Source organism: Oncorhynchus mykiss, chromosome 9 (genome assembly GCF_057628025.1).
Source record: "Oncorhynchus mykiss isolate SJ-2025 chromosome 9, ASM5762802v1, whole genome shotgun sequence".
In the NCBI taxonomy this organism is placed as follows: domain Eukaryota; kingdom Metazoa; phylum Chordata; class Actinopteri; order Salmoniformes; family Salmonidae; genus Oncorhynchus; species Oncorhynchus mykiss.
The window spans coordinates 33,615,948-33,637,703 of record NC_143030.1 but is presented as its reverse complement, the minus strand read 5'-3'; the positions used below and the strand labels follow the sequence as shown (position 1 = coordinate 33,637,703).

Genomic DNA, 21,756 nt, shown 5'->3' with positions numbered 1-21,756 from the left:
CCACACTGTATGTGTGGGTGGACCATTTCAGTTTGTCGTTGATGTGTACGCCGAGGAACTTAACTTCCCACTTTCTCCACTGCTGTCCCGTCAATGTGGATAGGGGGGGGGGGCTCCCTCTGCTATTTCCTGAAGTCCACGATCATCTCCTTTGTTTTGTTGACATTTGAGTGAGAAGTTGTTTTCCTGACACGACACTCTGAGTGCCCTCACCTCCTCCCTGTAGGCTGTCTTGTCATTGTTGGTAATCAAGCCCATTACTGCTGTGTCGTCTGCAAACTTGATGATTGAGTTGGAGGCGTGCATGGCCACACAGTCGTGGGTGAACAAGGAGTACAGGAGAGGGCTTAGCACGCACCCTTGTGGGGCCCCAGTGTTGAGGGTCAGAGAGGTGGAGATGTTGTTTCCTACCTTCACCACCTGGGGGTGGCCCGTCAGAAAGTCCAGGACCCAATTGCACAGGGCGGGGTTGAGGCCCAGGGCCTCCAGCTTGATGATGAGCTTGGAGGGTACTATGGTGTTGAATGCTGAGCTGCAGTCAATAAACAGCATTCTTACATAGGTATTCCTCTTGTCCAGATGGGATAGGGCAGTGTGCAGTGTGATGGCAATTACATCGTCTGCGGACCTGTTAGGGCGGTATGCCCAGGGTGTGGGTCTAGGGTGGCCGGGAAGGTGGAGGTGATATGATCCTTGACTAGTCTCTCAAAGCACTTAATGATGACAGAAGTGAGTGCTAGTCATTTTGTTCAGTTTTCTTTGCCTTCTTGGGTACAGGAACAATGGTGGCCATCTTGAAGCATGTGGGGACAGCAGACTGCGATAATGAGCGATTGAATATGTCCAGCCAACTGGTCTGTGCATGCGCTGAGGACACAGCTAGGGATGCCGTCTAGGCCAGCAGCCCTGCGAGGGTTAACATGTTTAAATGTTTTACTCATGTCGGCCATGGAGAAGGAGGGGGAGGGCATTTATTGTTAGCGGGCTGTGACGGTGGCACTGTATTATCCTCAAAGCGGGCAAAGAAGGTGTTTACTTTGTCTGGAAGCAAGACGTCAGTGTCCGTGACATGGCTGATTTTCTTTTTGTAGTCCATGATTTCCTGCAGACCCTCCCACATACGCCTAGTGTCTGAGGCTGTCAAATGTCAGAGTGCAGCGGTGAGGACGGAGTCAGGCGCAGGACACAGAACTGAGTAAAATAACGTACTTTAGTCGAAAAGAAACAACCATAAATTCCACGCAGGGAAAACACACCATAACATAACTTTACTATTTGTTTAGTCTTGATTGTACACACCTGGTTCCCATTACGTTATAATTATAATTACTGGTTCCCAATATGTTTTCTGTGTGTTTGTTCCTTGTTGAGTGCTATAGACTGATGTGGTGTGTTTTCCCTGCGTGGAATTTATGGTTGTTTCTTTTCGAGTAAAGTACGTTATTTTACTCAGTTCTGTGTCCTGCGCCTGACTCCGTCCTCACCTCTGCACTCTGACACTGGAACAAACACACACAAAACATATTGGGAACCAGAGGGTTAAATAGGGAAAATAATTATAACGTAATGGGAACCAGGTGTGTACAATGAAGACAAAACAAATAGAAAAAGAAACGTAGATCGGTGGCAGCTAGAAAGCCGGTGACAACAACTGCCGAACGCCGCATGAAGAAGGAGAGGCACCAACTTTGGCGGAAGTCGTGACAGAGCCATCAAATTGCAACCCCACTTTGTCCCTGTACCAACATTTCACTTGTTTGATTGCCTTGCTGAGGGAATAACTACACTGTTTATATTCAGCCACATTCCCAGATCTCTTTCCATGGTTAAATGCAGTGGTTCGTGCTTTTAGTTTTGCGCAAATGCTGCCATCCATCCACGGTTTCTGGTTAGGGTAGATTTTAATAGTCACAATGGGTACAACATTTCCAATGCACTTCCTTATAAATTCCCTCACCGAGTCAGCATATAGGTCGATGTAATTCTCTAAGGCTGACCGCAACATATCCCAGACCAAGTGATCAAAACAATCTTGAAGTGTGGATTCCAATTGGTCAGACCAGCGTTGAATGGTTCTAGTCACTGGTACATCCTGCTGGAGTTTCTTTCTATAAGACGGTAGGAGCAAGATGCCGTGGTGGTCGGACTTGCCTTGAAATGCATGCCGGCAGATGAAACAATGTGGAAAGAGTGACAATTGAGAGAGAGTGAGGGAGAGGGCTAGATGGAGACAATTTTATAAAGGAGGAGTACAAAAAAGTGAACCAAGAAAATAAAACTAAATCAGTACTAAAGACAATAATTGAGTGCGTCACATGGAGCTAAAATAGTGTGAGAAAAGTGGCCTTCAAAACATCCAAACATAACTTAATCTACCTATTATCTTTTGACCGTTGTTTATTATAAATCCTCAATTTGAAAAACATTCCTATCTGTCTCACCCTCCAGTCAATCCTGTGTCCATTTTCTACTGCTAAACTGTTAAACAGCTAAACTGACCTGCCGGAGGGCCAGCGAGGAGAGAAGTCAGAAAGTTATTGTGGTATGGTTCCGGCCCTAGCCATTACTGTCTGTGAGATGGCAAACAAAGAGGGAGAGAGAGGAAAAGGGCACACCTATTGTCTCAAAGCTAGGGCCCCTAAACCAGGTGTGTCTATTTGGGTTTAACGATTGAGCTAATACTTTTTGTTCCAGTCCGGGAGAAAGAAACAAAATGCCCCCTCCCTTTTCCTCTAAGTCTCGCTTTTTCTTTCTCTCGGTGTCACGTGACCTTGTGGTGATTGTCTGTCTTTCTTTTTGAGCTTTTCTTTGCGGGATGAATGGAGGTCTGTGGCCCCTTCTTAAGGTATGGTACACTCATCCACCCTTTACAGTGCTTTCATTGTCTAACTGCAGATTTCTGTCTGTCTTTTATGAGAGGATTTCCCCGTTAGTGGACTTGAAAGGCTGAGCCAAGGTAAACAATGAAGGTAAAAAAATAAGTTATGTTGACTTCTGGCTTGTCACCTCTGGGTGAAAACAACCCCCCCCAAAAGGGTGGTAACGAAGTGTGTGCATGTCTTCGCTGTCTGTGAGAAACTATATAGAGCGAGAACAGAATAGGTTCTCCAGAATAAGAAGAAATACACAGAGAAACGTTGAATTATGGAAAAGGACTCAAATAAAACGTATCAAGTCACAGAGGCAAAGGAACATCAAACACATCCATTACTATGTCAATGGAAATTCATCTCAGCACAACAGTAAAACGTTCCAGCACACAAAAATTATTTTCCAATTGTCATACATTATGTTTTATTTTACTATAAACCTGTGCCCATGTATTCCCTCACCTAGCACTCTGTTGGTGACATGTAATTTCAAGCCACAATCCAACTTCAAATACCCCGTTTGAATGAGAAAGAGAGAGACCGAGAGAGAGAATGTAGCCTATTCACCTGGAATAAAGAATATAATGTTTGTTTTTTTCTTCTCCGTTCATTGACATTCAATTGAAGTATGCCTCCCTGTGTATGAGTTATATAAGTGTATGACTGTGCAAAAATGTGTTTGTGTGCACACTTGCATGTGAGTTTTTCAAGTTTCAAGTTTCATTAGTCGTACAGCATACACATGGTATACACCTTCCAACTAAATGCTTGCTTGCGGATTTCTTCTCGACAATGCAACAACAATAATAAAAGGTAAGACTATGAACATAAAGGAAATGGCTCAGTGGAATTGAATAAACATTTATGCATAAGTATAACACAGGAAGGCACAATGTATAGTACAATATCAGAGAAAGGGGCAGCAATTGTGATGAATGTGTAACGTGTGTGTGTGTGTGTGTGTGTGTGTGTGTGTGTGTGTGTGTGTGTGTGTGTGTTGCTGTGTGTGTGTGTGTGTGTGTGTGTGTGTGTGTGTAGGCCTGTGTGGGTATGTGCGTGAGTGAGTGAGTGGATGTGTGCTAAGATGCAGATAGTCAGTGCAGGTGGTCAGTCAAGTTCAAGTGTTCAGCCATCTGATGGCTTGTAGATATAAACTGCCTCTGAGCCTGTCGGTATCAGACCTCATGCTCCAATATCATCTGCCCAACGGTAAGGGAGTGAAGAGCTCTTGGCTGTGGTGTGTGGGGTCCTTGATGATGCTGCAGGACATTCCTGTTCCCGTGCCATGCCATGATGCAACCGGTCAGGACACTCTCGATGGTGCAGTGGTAGTATTTGGAAAGGACCCGGGGGATGGCATGCCATTTGAAATAGTGGCGCTGTTGCGCCCTCATGACAACAGTGGTGGTGTTGTTGGTCCAAGTCCTTGGTGATGTGCATGCCGAAGAACTTAAAACTGTTGACTCTCTACTGCAGTCCTGTTGATGTGGATCGGGGCGTGTTCTTTCCTCGGCTTCCTGAATTCAGCAATCAGCTCCTTCCCATACCTCCTCCTTATAGGCTGACTTGTCATTACTGGTTATCATGCCTACAACCGTGGTGTCGTCAGCAAACTTGATTATGGAGTTGGTGTCATGCACTTGGAAAATGGTGGTCTGCTTGAAGAAAGTGGGGACTACAGCCTGGGACAGGGACAATTTGAAGATGTCTGAGAAGACGCCAGCCGGCTGCTCAGGGCACACTCTGAGGACGTGGCCAGGGATGCCATCTGGGTCGCCCGGCTTCATAAGTATTCACCCCTTTGAGTTTTCATCAAGCCAGCCTCAGAGAGCGAAAGCACCTGGTTGTCCGGAGCAGTGACAGCCTTCCTGGATGGCTAGGTGTTATTTGCCTTGAAGCGAGCATAGGATGTGTTAAGTTCGTCTGAGAGAGACACATTGCACACACTCACTCGCAAATGTCACCATTCACACATACATTTTCCGATTCATAAACAAGAAATACTGCAATACAACGCCATCCTTTCTCCACACACTGCTACTCCCACTCACAGCCAACAAAGAAACACAGACACAAACAGGTCATCGAAAGTTGGCTGAAGCAGCGTGAATTGGCTTCGGGGCTTCATAAAACATGCATGTACTAATGCTAGTCTTTATGTGCACTTCATGCCTCCTGTACACGAAGGAGGCCAGCTAGAGTAGAATGGGAAATGGAAAGAACCTGAAAAAACTCTTTCAGAAAATACATAAAACTATATGGAGTACTCTATAGCCATTTTGAACAATACACTCTGTGCAACATTGCCCTCTGTATCTACTGTGACGCTGTTGGATATTTTGTGAAAGCTTAGAAAATGAAAATAAATTCCAATACTATGAATGTAGGAGGGAAAGAAAAGTGTAAAAGCAGCATATAAAAAGTGGTATAATACTACCTGCTGGCATCAGGTTTTCTTCAAGGCCTATGTGACCCTGAGCAATTGAGTTCTGTAACTGAAGGAAAAACCCACCAAAAAAGGAAATAAGAAACCTTGTCAGTAGGGAAAGGGAGTAATGAAATTCCACAGGAACAAATCGCTGGGTCATTGTGCCTCCTGGACAAATGGTTGTTTGGTGTGTGTGTGTGTGTGTGTGTGTGTGTGTTTGTGTGTGTGTTTGTGTGTGTGTGTGTGTGTGTGTGTGTGTGTGTGTGTGTGTGCGCGAGTGCGTGCGTGCGTGCATGCATGTGTGTGTCTGGACAAGCTGTTGTGTGTGTACTATATTAACCCCTGGGGGTGTCCCCCTGTGTTCAAGAAGGTCACCCTATATAGCGTGAGACTACCGGTGTATACACACTACTCCCCGAAACCACCCACATGGAATTGCCCTGGGGCAGAGAGACACCTACGGTAAACTATGTTATCTTAATCATTTCACCAGTCTACCTCCTTCCATCTCAAAATACTAGTGTCCTCAGAGAGAGAAAGACAGAGAGAGAGAGAGAGGGATAATCCTCTTCTCCCATTGTTAGATGCTTTCATCTATTTTCATAAGGGGAGAGGAGGAGAGAAGGGGGGGAAGGAAGAAAAATAGGGGAGAAAAAATTATCTGTGCCATAGTGGCATTGTTGCTCTGAGAATTTGATGCATCTCTTTTGACAAACACACACACAAACACACATAATATGCACATTTCACGCACACATGGACGGACAAACGCACGCACGCACACACACAGACTCCATACTGCTCTCCACCGAAGCGCCCATGGTCAGTAATATATCTTGATACAGGGACAGATTTATTTGGCAAGCCTGCCAACTGGAGAATTGAATAAAAAACCTGTCAAACAGAAACTGTGAGAAAGGTAACGGCAAGAAAGTGTCACAATTTTTTCCTATTATTCTGAGGGGATGTGAAAGGTTCAGTTGTAGCAGTGAAGAAGGGGGAGATGGTGAGATGTAATGCAACATTCATCCTACCTATTTATTCTGCAATACCTCTATCAATTCAATTCGCTGTCCTAGGTCAGACAGAGATCAATACATGTAAATATGGGCAGACACACACACAAAAACACAGACCCTAGGGATGGGTATAGATATAGAACATGAGACCTGTTTGAGTCAGTGGTCTGGCAGAGTGTCTCAGGCTCGTGACGTGCGCTCCCGACAGAGTTACCTCTCGTTCAAGTGCTTTTCTTCAGACATAGGAATTCTCCGGTTGGAACATTATTGATGTTTTATGTTAAAAACATCCTAAAGATTGATTCAATACATCGTTTGACTTGTTTCTACGACCTGTAACGGAAATGTATCCAGTTTTTATCTGGACGAAGTGCTCGCACCTCATGAAGATGGATTACTGGGCTGAACACGCTAACAACAAGTGGCTTTTTTGGACATAAACAATGGACTTTATGGAACAAATCAGTCATTTATTGTCGAACTGGGATTCCTGGGAGTGCCTTCTGATGAAGATCATCAAAGGTAAGTGAATATTTATAGCGTTGTTCTGTTGACTCCAAAATGGCGGATGTTTCTCTGGCTGGATTGGGCTCTGAGCGCCGTTTTTAAAAAAATCTGACACAGCGGTTGCATAAAGAAGAAGTCTTTCTTTATTTCTGTGAATAATACTTGTATCTTTTATCAATGTTTATTATGAGTATTTCTGCAAAATCACCGGATGTTTTGGAATCAAAACATTACTGCACGTAAGTCGCCAATGTAAACTGAGATTTTTGGATATAAATATGCACATTATCAAACAAAACATACATGTATTGTGTAACATGTTGTCCTATGAGTGTCTTCAGATGAAGATCATCAAAGGTTAGTGATTCATTTTATCTACATTTCTGCTTTTTGTGACTCCTATCTTTGGCTGGAAAAATGGCTGTGTGTTTTTTCGACTTGGCGGTGATCTAACATAATCATATGTTGTGCTTTCGCTGTAAAGCATTTCTGAAATCGGACATGATGGGTATATTAAAAATATGTTTATCTTTAATTTGCTGTATTGGACTTGTTAATGTGTGAAAGTTACATATTTCAAAAAAATATTTTTGAATTTTGCGCTCTGCCATTTCAGAGGAATGTTGTCGAGGGGTTCCGCTAGCGGAACGCCTGCCCTAGGTCAGTAATATACCTTGATACAGGGACAGATTTATTTGGCAAGCCTGTCAACTGTAGAATTTAATAAAAAACCTGTCAAACAGAAACTGTGAGAAAGGAAACGGAAAGAAAGTGTCACAATTTTTTCCTATTATTCTGAGGGGATGTGGAAGGTTCAGTTGTGGCAGTGAAGAAGGGGGAGATGGTGAGAAGTAATGCAACATTCATCCTACCCATTTATTCTGCAATACCTCTATCAATTCAAGTATCTGTCCTAGGTCAGACACAGAGATTGTCACGCCCTGGTCGAAGTATTTTGTGTTTATCTTTATTTATTTGGTCAGGCCAGGGTGTGGCATGGGTTTTTGTATGTGGTGTGTATGTATGAGGATTGTAGCTAGTGGGGTTTTCTAGTTAAGTCTATGGCTGTCTGAAGTGGTTCTCAATCAGAGGCAGGTGTTTATCGTTGTCTCTGATTGGGAACCATATTTAGGCAGCCATATGTCTTTGGTCCTGGCTCTGTGTTAGTTTACGCAAGTATAGGCTGTTTCGGTTTTCGTTATGTTTGTTACGTTATTTGTTTTGTAGTGTTTATAATTGATTCGTGTTTTACACTTGTTTATTAAACATGGATCGCAATCTACACGCTGCATTTTGGTCCGACTCTCCTTCACCACAAGAGAACCGTTACAGAGATCAATGCATGTAAATATGGGCAGACACACACACAAAAACACAGACCCTAGGGATGGGTATAGATATAGAACATCAAGTCACTGTGATTTTGGGCAACAGCCAGCCAACCAGGTTAGCGTTTCTTTATTTATACAATTCTCCAATCAATCAACCAGCTTAAAATGTGTGTGTGTGTGTGTGTATGTGTTCTTAATTTCTCGGAGGTAATTAAAGTAATCTGATGGCTGATGTGGTAGCAGGTACTTCGAAGTCTGGCCACAGACCCCAGATCACCTCAGAGCACTTTGTCACTTACCTAAAAGGCCTCTGAGCCAGGGGCCAAGCCCTGTCTTTAATAATAACCAAACACACACACACACACAAAACACACACAAACATGCATCACCAGGACTAACACTGCCACAGGGCTACAGCGTTCTGTCGGTCCTTGATCAGTCACTTTGTCATTCCAAGTGTGTGTCAAAGGGCTTTAGTGTGCGTATGTCTACAGTACATACATAGGCCTACGCACCGTAATTTAAGTAGTGCTTGAATTCAGGTCGTTTCTATTAGTGGTTGAAGCCTTAGCCAGCGACAGAGTCACGGTTCCACCAAGGTATTCACTCCTTAAGGGCATGCAAGCCAAGTCCTGTCTATGAATGGAGCTATACAAACAGGATCGCCTACTGTATGATATGACAATACATTAAAACCTCTCACTGTGACAATGTCGGAATCATTGCAACTCAATAAACCAATTCAAATGCTATGGGCCTCAATGTTCTTTCTGTGAATGTGCTTAAGAGTTGAAGTGAGTGGGGTTAAATGCCATGGGTTCAGGGTCAGTCACTGGTGGTTTCCAGCTTCCTACTGGCTTATTCTCTTGTAAGAGACATTATGTGAAGGGAGCTTTAGGAGTGGAAGGTTATGATGACATGAGAAGAGGCTGGGAAGAGACTGAAATGGCAAAGGTTAAGCCACTGTCAAGCTGTTATGCACTCTCACACACAGAGACAAAGAAACACGGGAAAGCACACACCCACACTCACACATAGAGAGACAAAGATATAAACACGCTATTAAAATAAAGCAAGACACATGCCCTAAACATGCCACAAAAGGTCAAGTAGAGAGGTGGTATGTTCACATACAAGCCTACAGTTGCAAACAACAAACACGTTTTTCAAATATACTGAACCCATTCACTCTCATTTGTCACAAAGTAGACCAGACTTCAGCCATGGCAGAGAAATAAAGCAGATATCATCCCTCTCTTCTTCCTTCAGGCAAATTCCTGTAGACTCTGGCAGCATTTGAAATAACTGTTCTTCCCCAAACACTCGTGCACTCACACATACACAAACCAAAAAAAAAAAAAAGTCTACTAGCGTTGAATGAAGTCAGTTCTTGTGTATTGGTTTTAAGCAGGTCCGATCTGGTTTGGGTTTATTGCATGGGCTTGGGAAAATCTTGTTCACCTATTCCGCCCTCGTTTGAATTTTCCGCTGTGTTGTACATTTGATTGTTTGCTATAATCACGGCTACATACCTTCACCGCCAAATGAAATTGCCGGCAACTGGAAGCTTTTGAGAAATTCCAGGGAACAAACACCAGAGCTATGCCAGAGCTAAAGAGAAACACATTTCTCAGGTTATTACATACAGATGACCGCTATATACCTCTGTAGGTACCTCTGTGTGTGCCCATGCACGTGCATGTGTATATTTGTTATTTTGACAGAGAGTCATGCTGAGACCAAGTGAGCCCTGTAGAAAAAATACACACATCAATACAAAAAAAGGAAAACAGTATATGCATCTATACAGTACATGTATATATACAAAACCTGGTGCCTTGTGTATAACTCTATATTTCAGCGCGCTCTCTCACCATGTTCCTCAAGCTGGAAAATCATTCTCCATTATTTGATTTTCTCTCCTTCCTTATCTCTGTGGCTATCCATCCGCCCCTGGTGCAGTTCTTTGGCATGCAGCCCCATGCAGCCTGTGTTGTGAGGGCCTTCCTTCGCACTTCCATACCCTCCTGAGAGAGACACTCAGCTAGAGCAGGCCTTTCTTAAAGCACAGAGACCTCATGCCTATTCCCCCACCACACAGCTCTGCCAAACTAATGCTGAGGGGGCAACACACTGGGGACAACACACACACATACATACACGTGTACAGAAATACACACATATACGCAAAGTCAGACACGCACACAAATGCATAATATAACGCCAAATACTGAAGAGTAAAATTACACAGAGATATATACCTGGAGTGTACAAACCATTAGGAACAACTGCTCTTTCCATGACATAGACTGACCAGGTGAAAGCTATGATCTCCTACTGATGTCACCTGTTAAATCCACTTCAAAAGTGAGGAGACAGGTTAAAGAAGGATTTATAAGACTTGAGATAATTGAGACATGGATTGTGTATTTGCGCCATCAGAGGGTGAATAGGCAAGACAAAATATTTAAGTGCCTCTGAACGGGTTATGGTAGTAGGTGCCGGGCGCACCAGTTTGAGTGTGTCAAGAACTACAACGCTGTTGGGTTTTTCATGCTCAAGAGTTTCCAGTGTGTATCAAGAATGGTCCAACATACAATGGACATCCAGCCAACTTGACACAACTGTGGGAAGCATTCGAGTCAACATGGGCCAGCATCCCTGTGGAACACTTTTGACACATTGTAGAGTTCAATAACAGACAAATTGAGGGCAAAAGGGGGTGCAACTCAATATTAGGAAGGTGTTCCTAAAGTTTTGTATACTCAGTCTATACTGCCTTATACAAACAGATAAGAGACAGAGAGAAGAGACAGATGGACCACACACATAGACAGACAGAGGATGATATGCAGCTGGCAACTACCCTGTTGATTGGTGAGCTGGGTAACCCCTGTGCCATGTGTCTCACACTGAGTAGACATGGCACCCACTGTGCCCCATCTCTGCCAACACAGGCCCCCGACGTGTCAACGCACACCGACATACGCCTCCCCCGCCCTGCGGCCTCCACCCCATTGAACATGTTTACCGCACGTAAACATGCATGCACACACACACACACACACTCGCTCGCACACACTCACGCAAATCTAATTGTGCTAATGCAGAGAGAGAAAGAGCGAGAAAGCGAGGAGAGATGCAGAGAGATAGAAAGGAGAGGGATAGAGAAAGAAAAGAGGATGGGAGGAGAGAAGAAAATAGAACAAAGGGAGGGAGAACAAGAGAGAGACAGAAGGACAGAAACAGAGAGGAGGGGGAGGACTTGGCTGAGCGCCTCCAAGGTGTTTGTCTTCATTGAAAACTGGCCCACCTTTCCCCCCTTCTTCTGCTGAAACGAAGAGAGATTGAGGGAGCATAGCAACAATAAATAAATAAAAATAAATAAAAGCGGGAACATTTCAAATCAACATCTGTCGCGGAGGGTGATTTTTCTCCCAAATAGCATGTGCCAGTGTGATTCGGAAGCGGGCCAAATTGCTAGTTGACGCTTGGTTGCACCTAAAAGGTCCAGCCGTATACAAAGGTTTGGAAGGACTGTACTGTCCCTCATTCACAAAACAGTCATGTTTCCTTCCAATGTGGCTTGAAAGACCATGCTAGTCCCTCTGTGTTGCCTACAAGCCAATTCCTGTCTATTTCTGTCAATCCATATACATAGTGGCAACGATATGAAATAATACATTGTAATATTCGACTAGGAGTGGCAATATTTGAGGTGAAAACATATTTCCTTCCAAAAAAACTTGGTGTCTTTTCCTGCGGTTGTTCTATATTTACTATTCCTGGAATGACTACAGCTCTAGCTTACCTGTTTCTTACTATACACCGATAGTGAACTCAGACTTATAACAATGAAAGTGGCTAAATGTGAAGTGAAAAATATTTCCCTCCCAACAAAATGGCCACCTTCTTCTCTGTGGCGCTTCTCTTTGTACTAGTCTTAGAATGGCTGCAGCATCCCTACTCTAATCTCCCCCAGACCTAGATAAATCCACATCGGTCGGAGTGGGAGTCAGTCTGTGCTTCGGTACACACAAACACCACAATGCTCAGTGTGTGTGGGTGAGTGTGTGTTTCTCTTCCACAGCTCAGAGGAGAACGCCAACCTCTGGAGCATGGGTTTTTAATATTTTTAGTGTTTCTTCTTTTCTTGTACTATTTTCTGTTACTGACTGAGGTTTAGGAAGGAGACTACGCTGTACTGGTAGCTTATAGACTAGCTGGCCTGACTGGCCATTTGTTGTATGGTAGTACGTGTACTGTATGACACCAGCAACTGATTTGAATACCTGCCTGGTTTGCTCCCCCGCCACAAACAGCAGCTTCACCTCACACTCCCTTCGCTCTTAGACTTTCCCTCTATCCTTTTCACTCCCTCGCTCTCTCTCGCCTCATGATGATGTGAGCAACAGAGGAGTGGATAACAAAGGGAGGGAGGGAGGGAGAGAGGAGAGAATATACGGGGAGAGGGGCTCTAGGCATACAGTACATCGAGCTAGGCATACAGTACATGGGATCCCAGGACTGTCCCAAGAACACTCTTCACATTTCCTGAAAAAAATAAAGACCTGGGAAATGACCATTTTCCCCAATGTCGGCACAAATGCAGGCCCCACAGAACATGTGCAGCATCAGATTACCCCCCACCCCCCAAAAATAACACATTATCCAATCAAATCAAAATGTATTCGTCACATTCCTTGTAAACAACAGGTGTAAACTAACAGTAAAACGCTTATTTAAGGGCCCTTCCCAACAATGCATAGAGAAGGAAAATAGAGAAATAATAGAAAAGTAATAACACATTATAATAAAAGTAATACTAAATAGACAATGACTAACGATAATTTGGCTATATACAAGGGGTACCAGTAGCGAATCGATGTGCAGTGGTACGAGGTAATTGAGGTAGATATGTATATACTGTACAAGTAGGAATAAAGTGACTAGGAAAAATAGTAGATACAAATAATAGATAAAAACGATTATATTAAACAGATTATTATAAACAAAAGCAGCATGTGGTGAGTCAAAAAGTCAGTGCAAAAAGGGTCAATGAAGATAGTCAAGGTAGCTAAACTCAGCAAAAAAAGAAACGTCCTCTCACTGTCAACTGCGTTTATTTTCAGCAAACTTAACATGTGTAAATATTTGTATGAACATAACAAGATTCAACAGCTGAGACATAAACTGAACAAGTTCCACAGATATGTGATGAACAGAAATGGAATAATGTGTCCCTGAACAAAGGGGGGGTCAAAATCAAAAGTAACAGTCAGTATCTGTTGTGGCCACCAGCTGCATTAAGTACTGCAGTGCATCTCCTTCTCATTGACTGCACCAGATTTGCCAGTTCTTGCTGTGAGACGGTACCCCACTCTTCCACCAAGTTCCCAGACATTTGTGGGGAGAATGGCCCTAGCCCTCACCCTCCGATTGAACAGGTCCCAGACGTGCTCAATGGAATTTAAAACCGGGCTCTTCGTTGGGAAATGCAGAATACTGACATTCCTGTCTTGCAGGAAATCACGCACAGAACGAGCAGTATGGCTGGTGGCATTGTCATGCTGGAGGGTCATGTCAGGATGAGCCTGCAGGAAGGGTACCACATGAGGGAGGAGGATGTCTTCCCTGTAAAGCACAGCGTTGAGATTGCCTGCAATGACAAAAAGCTCAGTCCGATGATGCAGTGACACACCGCCCCAGACCATGACGGACTCTCCACCTCCAAATCGATTCCGCTCCAGGGTACAGGCCTCGGTGTAATGCTAATTTCTTCAACGATAAACGCAAATCCGACCATCACCCCTGGTGAGACAAAACCGCGACTCGTCAGTGAGGAGCACTTTTTGCCAGTCCTGTCTGAAGATGAATTAATGGGCTGAACATGCTAACAACAAGTGACTATTTGGATGATGGACATTATGGAACTTTATGGAACAAATTCGTTTATTGTCGAACTGGGATTCCTGGGAGTGCCTTCTGATGAAGATCATCAAAGGTAAGTGAATATTTATGGTGTTATTTCTAACTTCTGTTGACTCCAAAATGGCGGATATTTCTCTAGCTGGATTGGGCTCTGAGCGCCGTTCTCAGATTATGCTTTTCCCGTAAAGTTTTTTTGAAATCTGACACAGCGGTTGCATTAAGGAGAAGTGTTTATTTAATTCTGTGAATAATACTTGTATCTTTTATCAATGTTTATTATGAGTATTTCTGCAAAATCACTGGATGTTTTGAATCAAAACATTACCACACGTAAGGCGCCAATGTAAACTGAGATTTTTTGCTATAAATATGCACATTATCGAACAAAACATACATGTATTGTGTAACATGATGTCCTATGAGTGTCATCTGATGAAGATCATCAAAGGTTAGTGATTCATTTTATCTATATTCCTGCTTTTTGTGACTCCTATCTTTGGCTGGAAAATGGCTGTGTTTTTTTGACTTGGCTATGACCTAACATAATCATATGTTGTGCTTTTTCTATGTAAAGCATTTTTCAAATCGGACACAATGTGTAGATTAACAAGATGTTTATCTTTCATTTGCTGTATTGGACTTGTTAATGTGTGAAAGTTATATGTTTCTAAAATATATTTTTGAATTTCGCGTGCTTTCTTTCAGAGGAATGTTGTCGAGGGGTTCCGCTAGAAAGGTTAATGCAACCGCTGTGTCAGATTTCAAAAAAACTTTACGGAACCATGCAATAATAATAATAATGTGAGACGGCACTCAGAAAATAAAAACAATTATCCGTCATGTTGGAGTCAACAGAAATCAAAAATCACAATATAAATATTCCCTTACCTTTGACGATCTTCATCAGAATGCACTCACAGGAATCCTAGTTCCACAATAAATGCTTGATTTGTTCAATAATGTCCATTATTTATGTCCAAGTAGCTACTTTTGTTAGCGCGTTTAGTACACAATTCCAAATGCTCGTGCAGGTCCATCAAAAAGTTATATTACAGGTCAAAAAAACATGTCAAACTAAGTATAGAATCAATCTTTAGGATGTTGTTGGAACGCAGGTCGCTATCATGTGAAATGTGCGTGACTTGTACCTGGCTCTCTGCCAGACCACTGACTCAAAGCGCTTCCATCCGGCTCCACAACACAGTAGAAGCCTCATTCAAGTTTCTAAAGACGGTTGACATCTAGTGGAAGCCCTAGGAAGTGCAACCTGATCCATATCCCACTGTGTGTTCAATAGGGACTGGGTTGAAAATCGACCAACCTCAGATTTCCCACTTCCTGGTTGGATTTCTTCTCAGGTTGTTGCCTGCCATGTGAGTTCTGTTATATTCACAGACATCATTCAAACAGTTTTAGAAACTTCAGAGTTTTTTCTATCCGATACTAATAATAATATGCATATATTAGCAACTGGGACTGAGGAGCAGGCAGTTTACTCTGGGCACCTCTGGACACCTGTCAAGCTACTCAATACTGCCCCTGCAGCCATAAGAAGTTCATGGTTCATTGAACAGGCATTAGAAACAGTGTTGAAACCCTTTACAATGAAGATCTGTGAAGTTATTTGGATTTTTATGAATTATCTTTGAAAGACAGGGTCCTGAAATAGGGACGTTTCATTTTCTGGTGCACCTGTGACATGAAGAAACCCGACAGAGTACCCCTACAGTATAGCCTATAAAATATTGTGTGCCTTTTTGAACTGTCATTGTGACTCTTCAGACAGTCACACATTTGATAGGCCTATGCACAATCCACTACACTGGCATCTATGTCACAGGTATGAAATATGTTAACAATTCCGGGTCATGAGGGAACATTCTATATTCTCCTGTCCTTAAGCATAGACTATTTTCCTATCCAGTCCCAATCCCACTTAAACCCAAAATACTGACTCTTGTCTCGCATGAACATTCCCAACTTTATTCTGTAACCCATAGGATGCAATATCAAAGCACGTCTCACGCCTATGCATGTCAAAATACCACTATACATTTCCCCCCGCTTCTCTGCACTTTCTTGTACTTGCTGCCCATATGAGAGCTTCAGTAGAGAATGTGTGATCAACAAACAGTATGAGAGTAGATATGGATATTTAGAAAAAATATAAAGTTGGTCCCCGTTAAGATACCTTGATATTGGAGGAGGTAGGTAGCCTAGTGTTTAGAGCGTTGGGCCAGTAACATAAAGGTTATTGGATCGCATCCCCCTAGCTGACAAGTTCAAAATCTGTCCTCTGCCCCTGAACAAGCCAGTCTTGTTCCTCTTAGAGGTTAGGGTGCATTTTTTCAACTTTTTGATAAAAAGCGTGCAAAATTTCAACGTCCTGCTACTCATGCCAGGAATATAGTATATGCATATGATTAGTATGTGTGGATAGAAAACACTCTGAAGTTTATAAAACTGGTTAAATCATGTCTGTGACTATAACAGAACTTGTTTAAATATAAATATATATCCCTCCGCCAGTTCCCTGTATTGTCTATGTCAAGGGAAATTAGATAGCGCCCAGTTTACAGTTCCTACAGCTTCCACACGATGTCGCCAGTCTTGGGAATTGGGTTGAAGTTAATCCTTGGTGAAATGAAGAATAGGCACTTCCTGTCAGAGGGTACACTGTGGATAGTTATGAAAGAGAGAAAATCGTCCATGATTTGTTGACTGGATTGAATACAGATCGCCCCGTCATCAATTTGATCGATTATTAACGTTTACAAATACCTAAAGTTGGATTACAAAAGTAGTTTGAAGTATTTTGGCAAAGTTTATAGGCAACTTTTAAATTTTTTTGTAATGACGTTGCGTTTTGGAAATATGTTTTTTTCTGGATCAGACGGGCTTTATAAATGGACATTTTGGGTATACATGGACGGAATTAATCGAAAAAAATAACCAATTGTGATGTTTATGGGACATATTGGAGTGCCAACAAAGAAGCTCGTCAAAGGTAATGCATGTTTTATGTTTTATTTCTGCGTTTTGTGTAGCGCCGTCTACGCTAATTATTTTGTCTCCTTCAGGTATTTTGGGGGGGTGCATGCTATCAGATAATAGCTTCTCATGCTTTCGCCGAAAAGCATTTTTAAAATCTGACATGTTGGCTGGATTCACAATGAGTGTAGCTTTAATTGAGTACCCTGCATGTGTAATTTAATGAAAGTTTGAGTTTTATCGAGTACTATTTGAATTTGGCGCTACGCATTTCCCCAGGCTATTGGCTAGGAGAGACGCTAGCGTCTCAGTGGCCGTAAGAGGTTAACCCACTGTTCAGGCAGTCATTCCAAGAACATGTTCTTAACTGGCTTGCAAAGTTAAATAAAGGATACAAATATTTTGACTATTTCCACTCTTCATCTCCCAGTTTTCCATGAGCTGATCTGCTATCTGTATAATAATCAAATACATTTTGCCAAATATAGAAGATATTCTGTCATTCGTTGAAGGAGGTTATCTTGCAAGCTTGGTCATTTGATTTTATTTGATTGTTGTTACAAAGTATGTGTGATTCGACAAGGCTATATTTGGGGTGTGCTCTGTGCATCCTGAATGCGTTCTGTGTCTGCTGAAATGCGCTGAATTAATTGAGGAACATGTTAACGCTCTGACTTTATGGATGGACTGTATCGCAATTCACAACAACATTATTGGCGATCAAAGATAGTTACTCTTTTCTAAACATTGGTTTCAATTGCTCTTAATTCTTTACATAGTGGCGCAGCCAAAGTGGCCCAGCATCGCTCTTATTTGGGGAAAACTATGGCATAGAGATCTTGGTTTAAAACGCTTTAAATGGGCAATTCCAATTATTGCACTAATTCCTGGGATAAATATGTGAGAACTTGGTAGATTTTGGGGAAAATATGAATCCCTACTAGAGACTCCTACCATTCATTAGAGCAATGCACACATACTGGCTCCCTGATACACATACACACGCACACATGCACACACACATACTCAGGGTTAAGAAGGCATAACTGATTAAGATGTACCTGTTGGCAGACATTCCACTGTTTCTGGGGCTGGTTTAACATTTCTGATGAATACAGCAGCATTGATTTGAACTATTCCCATGCCTCCTACAGTGATGCCTCCTACAGTGTGTGTACACATGGAAGATATGACCTTGTAGAGGTCGATGGGGAATAAAATGTGAGTGTAAAACACAGATTGATGGTGTGATTTTCCACTACACTGCTCTGAAAGGGAGGAGGAGAGTCAACACACACACACACACACACACACACACACACACACACACACACACACACACACACACACACACACACACGTGTGTGCATCACACAAAATGGCATACACTGACACGTGCTGACGCATCCACATCCAATTAATCCAATCACACGATAAATCCAAATCAGCCAATAGCCCTTCCCGTATTCAACACAAGATAGGTGTGTGTTTTGTGTGTGTGTCTTCCGCCTTTACTCAAACACACTTTCCATCCTCATTTCCTCCCAAGTCGGGGAAATAAGACAGGCGACTGCACCAGTGCTGCTGAGCTCTTGAAATATGAATGGCTTTAATTAAATGGGCTCTCTTTGCCATCTGGCCGTCGGATTGTAACTGAGTTTTTTCTACAATGCGCCACACACTCGCTAATAACCAGCCTAAGCAGCAGTCTGATGGGCACAACAGAGAGAGAAGAAGAAACAACACCAACAATATCATAATCTACTGTGATACTCTGAAGGAATGGGAAAGAGAGTGGAGGGAGAGAGGGAGAGAGGTAGATAGCGAGAAAGAAAGAAAGAAAGCGAGACAGACAGACAGACAGACAGACAGACAGACAGACAGAGAGAGAGACAGAGAGACAGAGAGACAGAGAGACAGAGAGACAGAGAGACAGAGAGACAGAGAGACAGAGAGACAGAGAGACAGAGAGACATAGAGAGAGAGAGAGAAAGGCCAAAAGCAGGATTTCATAAACTTGGTCCTCGGGACCCCAACATTTAGTTGTTTGCCCTAGCACTACACAGCTGATTCAAATAATCAACTTATCATCAAGCTTTGATCATTTTAATCAGCTGTAGTAGTGTTAGGGCAAAAAACAAAATGTGCACTTGGGGTCCCGAGTTCCGAGTTTGGGAAATGCTGCCCTAGAGAGTGTACCTGACTTATAAGTGCAATGGTACGATGTAGCACTTGTATATCCCGTTGCATTGAGCAGGGTTCCAGGAACTTAATGATGGCGTTTATGAATCAGTGGTATCACCCAGAGTTCCCTCTCAACATCAAGCAGGAAAGAAAGTAAAGAGAATGAAAAGGAGAGAGAGGAGGAGTGAAGAGAGGATGTCTGACTGATGCGGGCAAAACAAGAGACACCACGCTACGCATGATAACGCTAGCAGCACCCTGGTCAGTCTTTCCACCACTTCTCTATGTTCATCTCTCTCTTTTTCCTTCTCTCTGGAATCACACGTGCTTTTCTTACCTCTAAATAACAAACAATATTTCGCTCATACCCACCCCCCTCCCCTCTCTCTCATACTCTCGCTCTGTCTCTCTCTCTCTAGGTTATAAAGGCTAACATTACACAAAGATTCACAGGAAATGGCTTATGTAGTCACTCCCCGGTGACAGGAGGATATCTATGACCTCTTGAACACAAACACAAGTCAATGTCTAATCAATGTCATAAAACATATCCTACAAACTGTGGCTAGTGTGTTCTCCATCTTATGTAACACTTTGCACATTACAGTTGAAAGGACAATGCGGAAACGTGTATTTTCGTCAGCTGGCTGGCTGACGATTTATATTGAGAAATGAAACATTCACAGGTCTCACGGTGCTTGGGATCAATAAGAGCAATATACATTTTCTGCCTGTCCTGACCTGCCAAAACCCTACCCCACCCACACTACTTCTGGGACGTACCCTAGCCATCCATAACTGTCTAATGGAGTGTTTGACTTCCGACACTCTGCTTTTATGAATATCCAATGAGCAACGGGTAAACTGATGAATAACTAAGCACACAGCCGTAGCATCAAGTTATTAGGATGCTTAGCTGTACAGTGTTGGAATGTGCTGAACATGGAACTCTGTAGTGTAGTTTCTAAGTGGGGAGATGGAAATGGGGTGAGAAGTAGAAAGAATGGTAGAGAGAGGGAGAGGGAGAAAGAATGAGGGAGAAAGAGACAGGGGACTGCAGTGGTGGTGGACTGCGCCTTGTGCCTCCACATTGATTGCGGGATCATCAGTTGACAACAGAGGAGGCTGGTGGGAGGAGCTATAGGAGGACAGGCAGATTGTAATGGGTGGAATGGAATAGACAAACACATTAAACAGAAGGAAACCACGATTGACTCCGTTACAATTATTCCATTCCAGCCATTACAATGAGCCTGTCCACCTATAGCTCCTCCCACCAGCCTCCTCTGATTGACAACGACCAATTTGAAGTGTCAGGATTTCCCACGTGGCTCATGGAGCCTTGGAACAAGCTCTCCTACTTCTCCAAACAGAACTCCAACAGTCCGGCTCCCAAGGATGCCACTCAACCTCGAAGTGGGCGGAACAGACATGGGAATAACAGACTATAGCAGAGAGAGGTGTGACGATGACCTCGAAGACTCAACCGTGTGACATTTCAAAATGACTAAGTCCATGCAGGCTCGGAGGAAGTTGGGGAGTAGGGCGTTTTATGGATAGCATAATTCAATGTGAAGGGTAAACTCACTTTCTCACTTTCCTATACTTTCTGATCTACACTCTCTCAGCACTTGACAGCTATATCCTTTCTTTGTGAATCTGGATACATTTCAACCCCCTTTCTCCACAAAGATAGAGTAACCAGAATGAGGTAGTCATGGTGCATTGTGTATCCTTTCTCCTTCCCTCCTCCCTGACCTTAATCCCGACACTCTGGTCAGACGGCGGGGGTGTGAGGACACACACAGCAGGGCAACACAAAGACCCCGTGCATCTCCCAATGTCACGACACATCTCTCATGCAACCCTAACGACACAATTATTTCAACAGCCTAACGATGCCCAAGTGCCGAGGCTACACGGCACTGCGCCCATCTGTTAACTTTTGTTTCCCCTTTTTTGTCATAGAAACTCCCCGTTTTAATGGACAGTGGGTTAGCATCAAGTTAATGTAGCACTGGGGTGTCCGTGTGTGCTTCAACTGCTGCATGAGGGTAGTAGTATAATGGCATAACCTCCCTTTGGAAGGGATATAGTGATTCAGCCCTCTTCAACTGGATCCTGGACTTCCTGACGGGCCATCCCCCAGGTGGTAAGGGTAGGTAACAACACATCCGCCACACTAATCCTCAACACGGGGGCCCCTTAGGGGTGCGTGCTCAGACCCCTCCTGTACTCCCAGTTCACTGCACGGCCAAGCACGACTCCAACACCATCATTAAGTTTGCCGATGACACAACAGTGGTAGGCCTGATCACCGACAATGATGAGACAGCCTATAGGGAGGAGGTCAGAGACCACATAATCGACTGGGCTATAGTGGAGCAGGTTGAGAGCTTCAAGTTCCTTGGCATCCACATCACCAACAAACTAAAATGGTCCAAGCACACCAAGACCATCGGGAAGAGGGCAAGACAAAACCTATTCCCCCTCAG

The 21,756-nt window shown here is 43.3% G+C and overlaps 1 protein-coding gene and 1 long non-coding RNA gene across 5 annotated transcripts in view; both read right to left on the bottom strand.

Annotated features, from left to right (window-relative positions):
- Positions 1-21,756, bottom strand: part of LOC110531892 (protocadherin-7) — a 227,385-nt gene that overhangs the window by 106,404 nt on the left and 99,225 nt on the right. The gene's annotated exons all lie outside the window — the stretch shown is intronic.
- LOC149980885 (uncharacterized) lies at positions 3,716-5,426 on the bottom strand. The gene is made up of 2 exons (XR_016483199.1): positions 5,308-5,426; positions 3,716-4,761 (listed from the first exon to the last, which is right to left on the bottom strand). It is a non-coding gene; the product is annotated as an uncharacterized LOC149980885 (long non-coding RNA).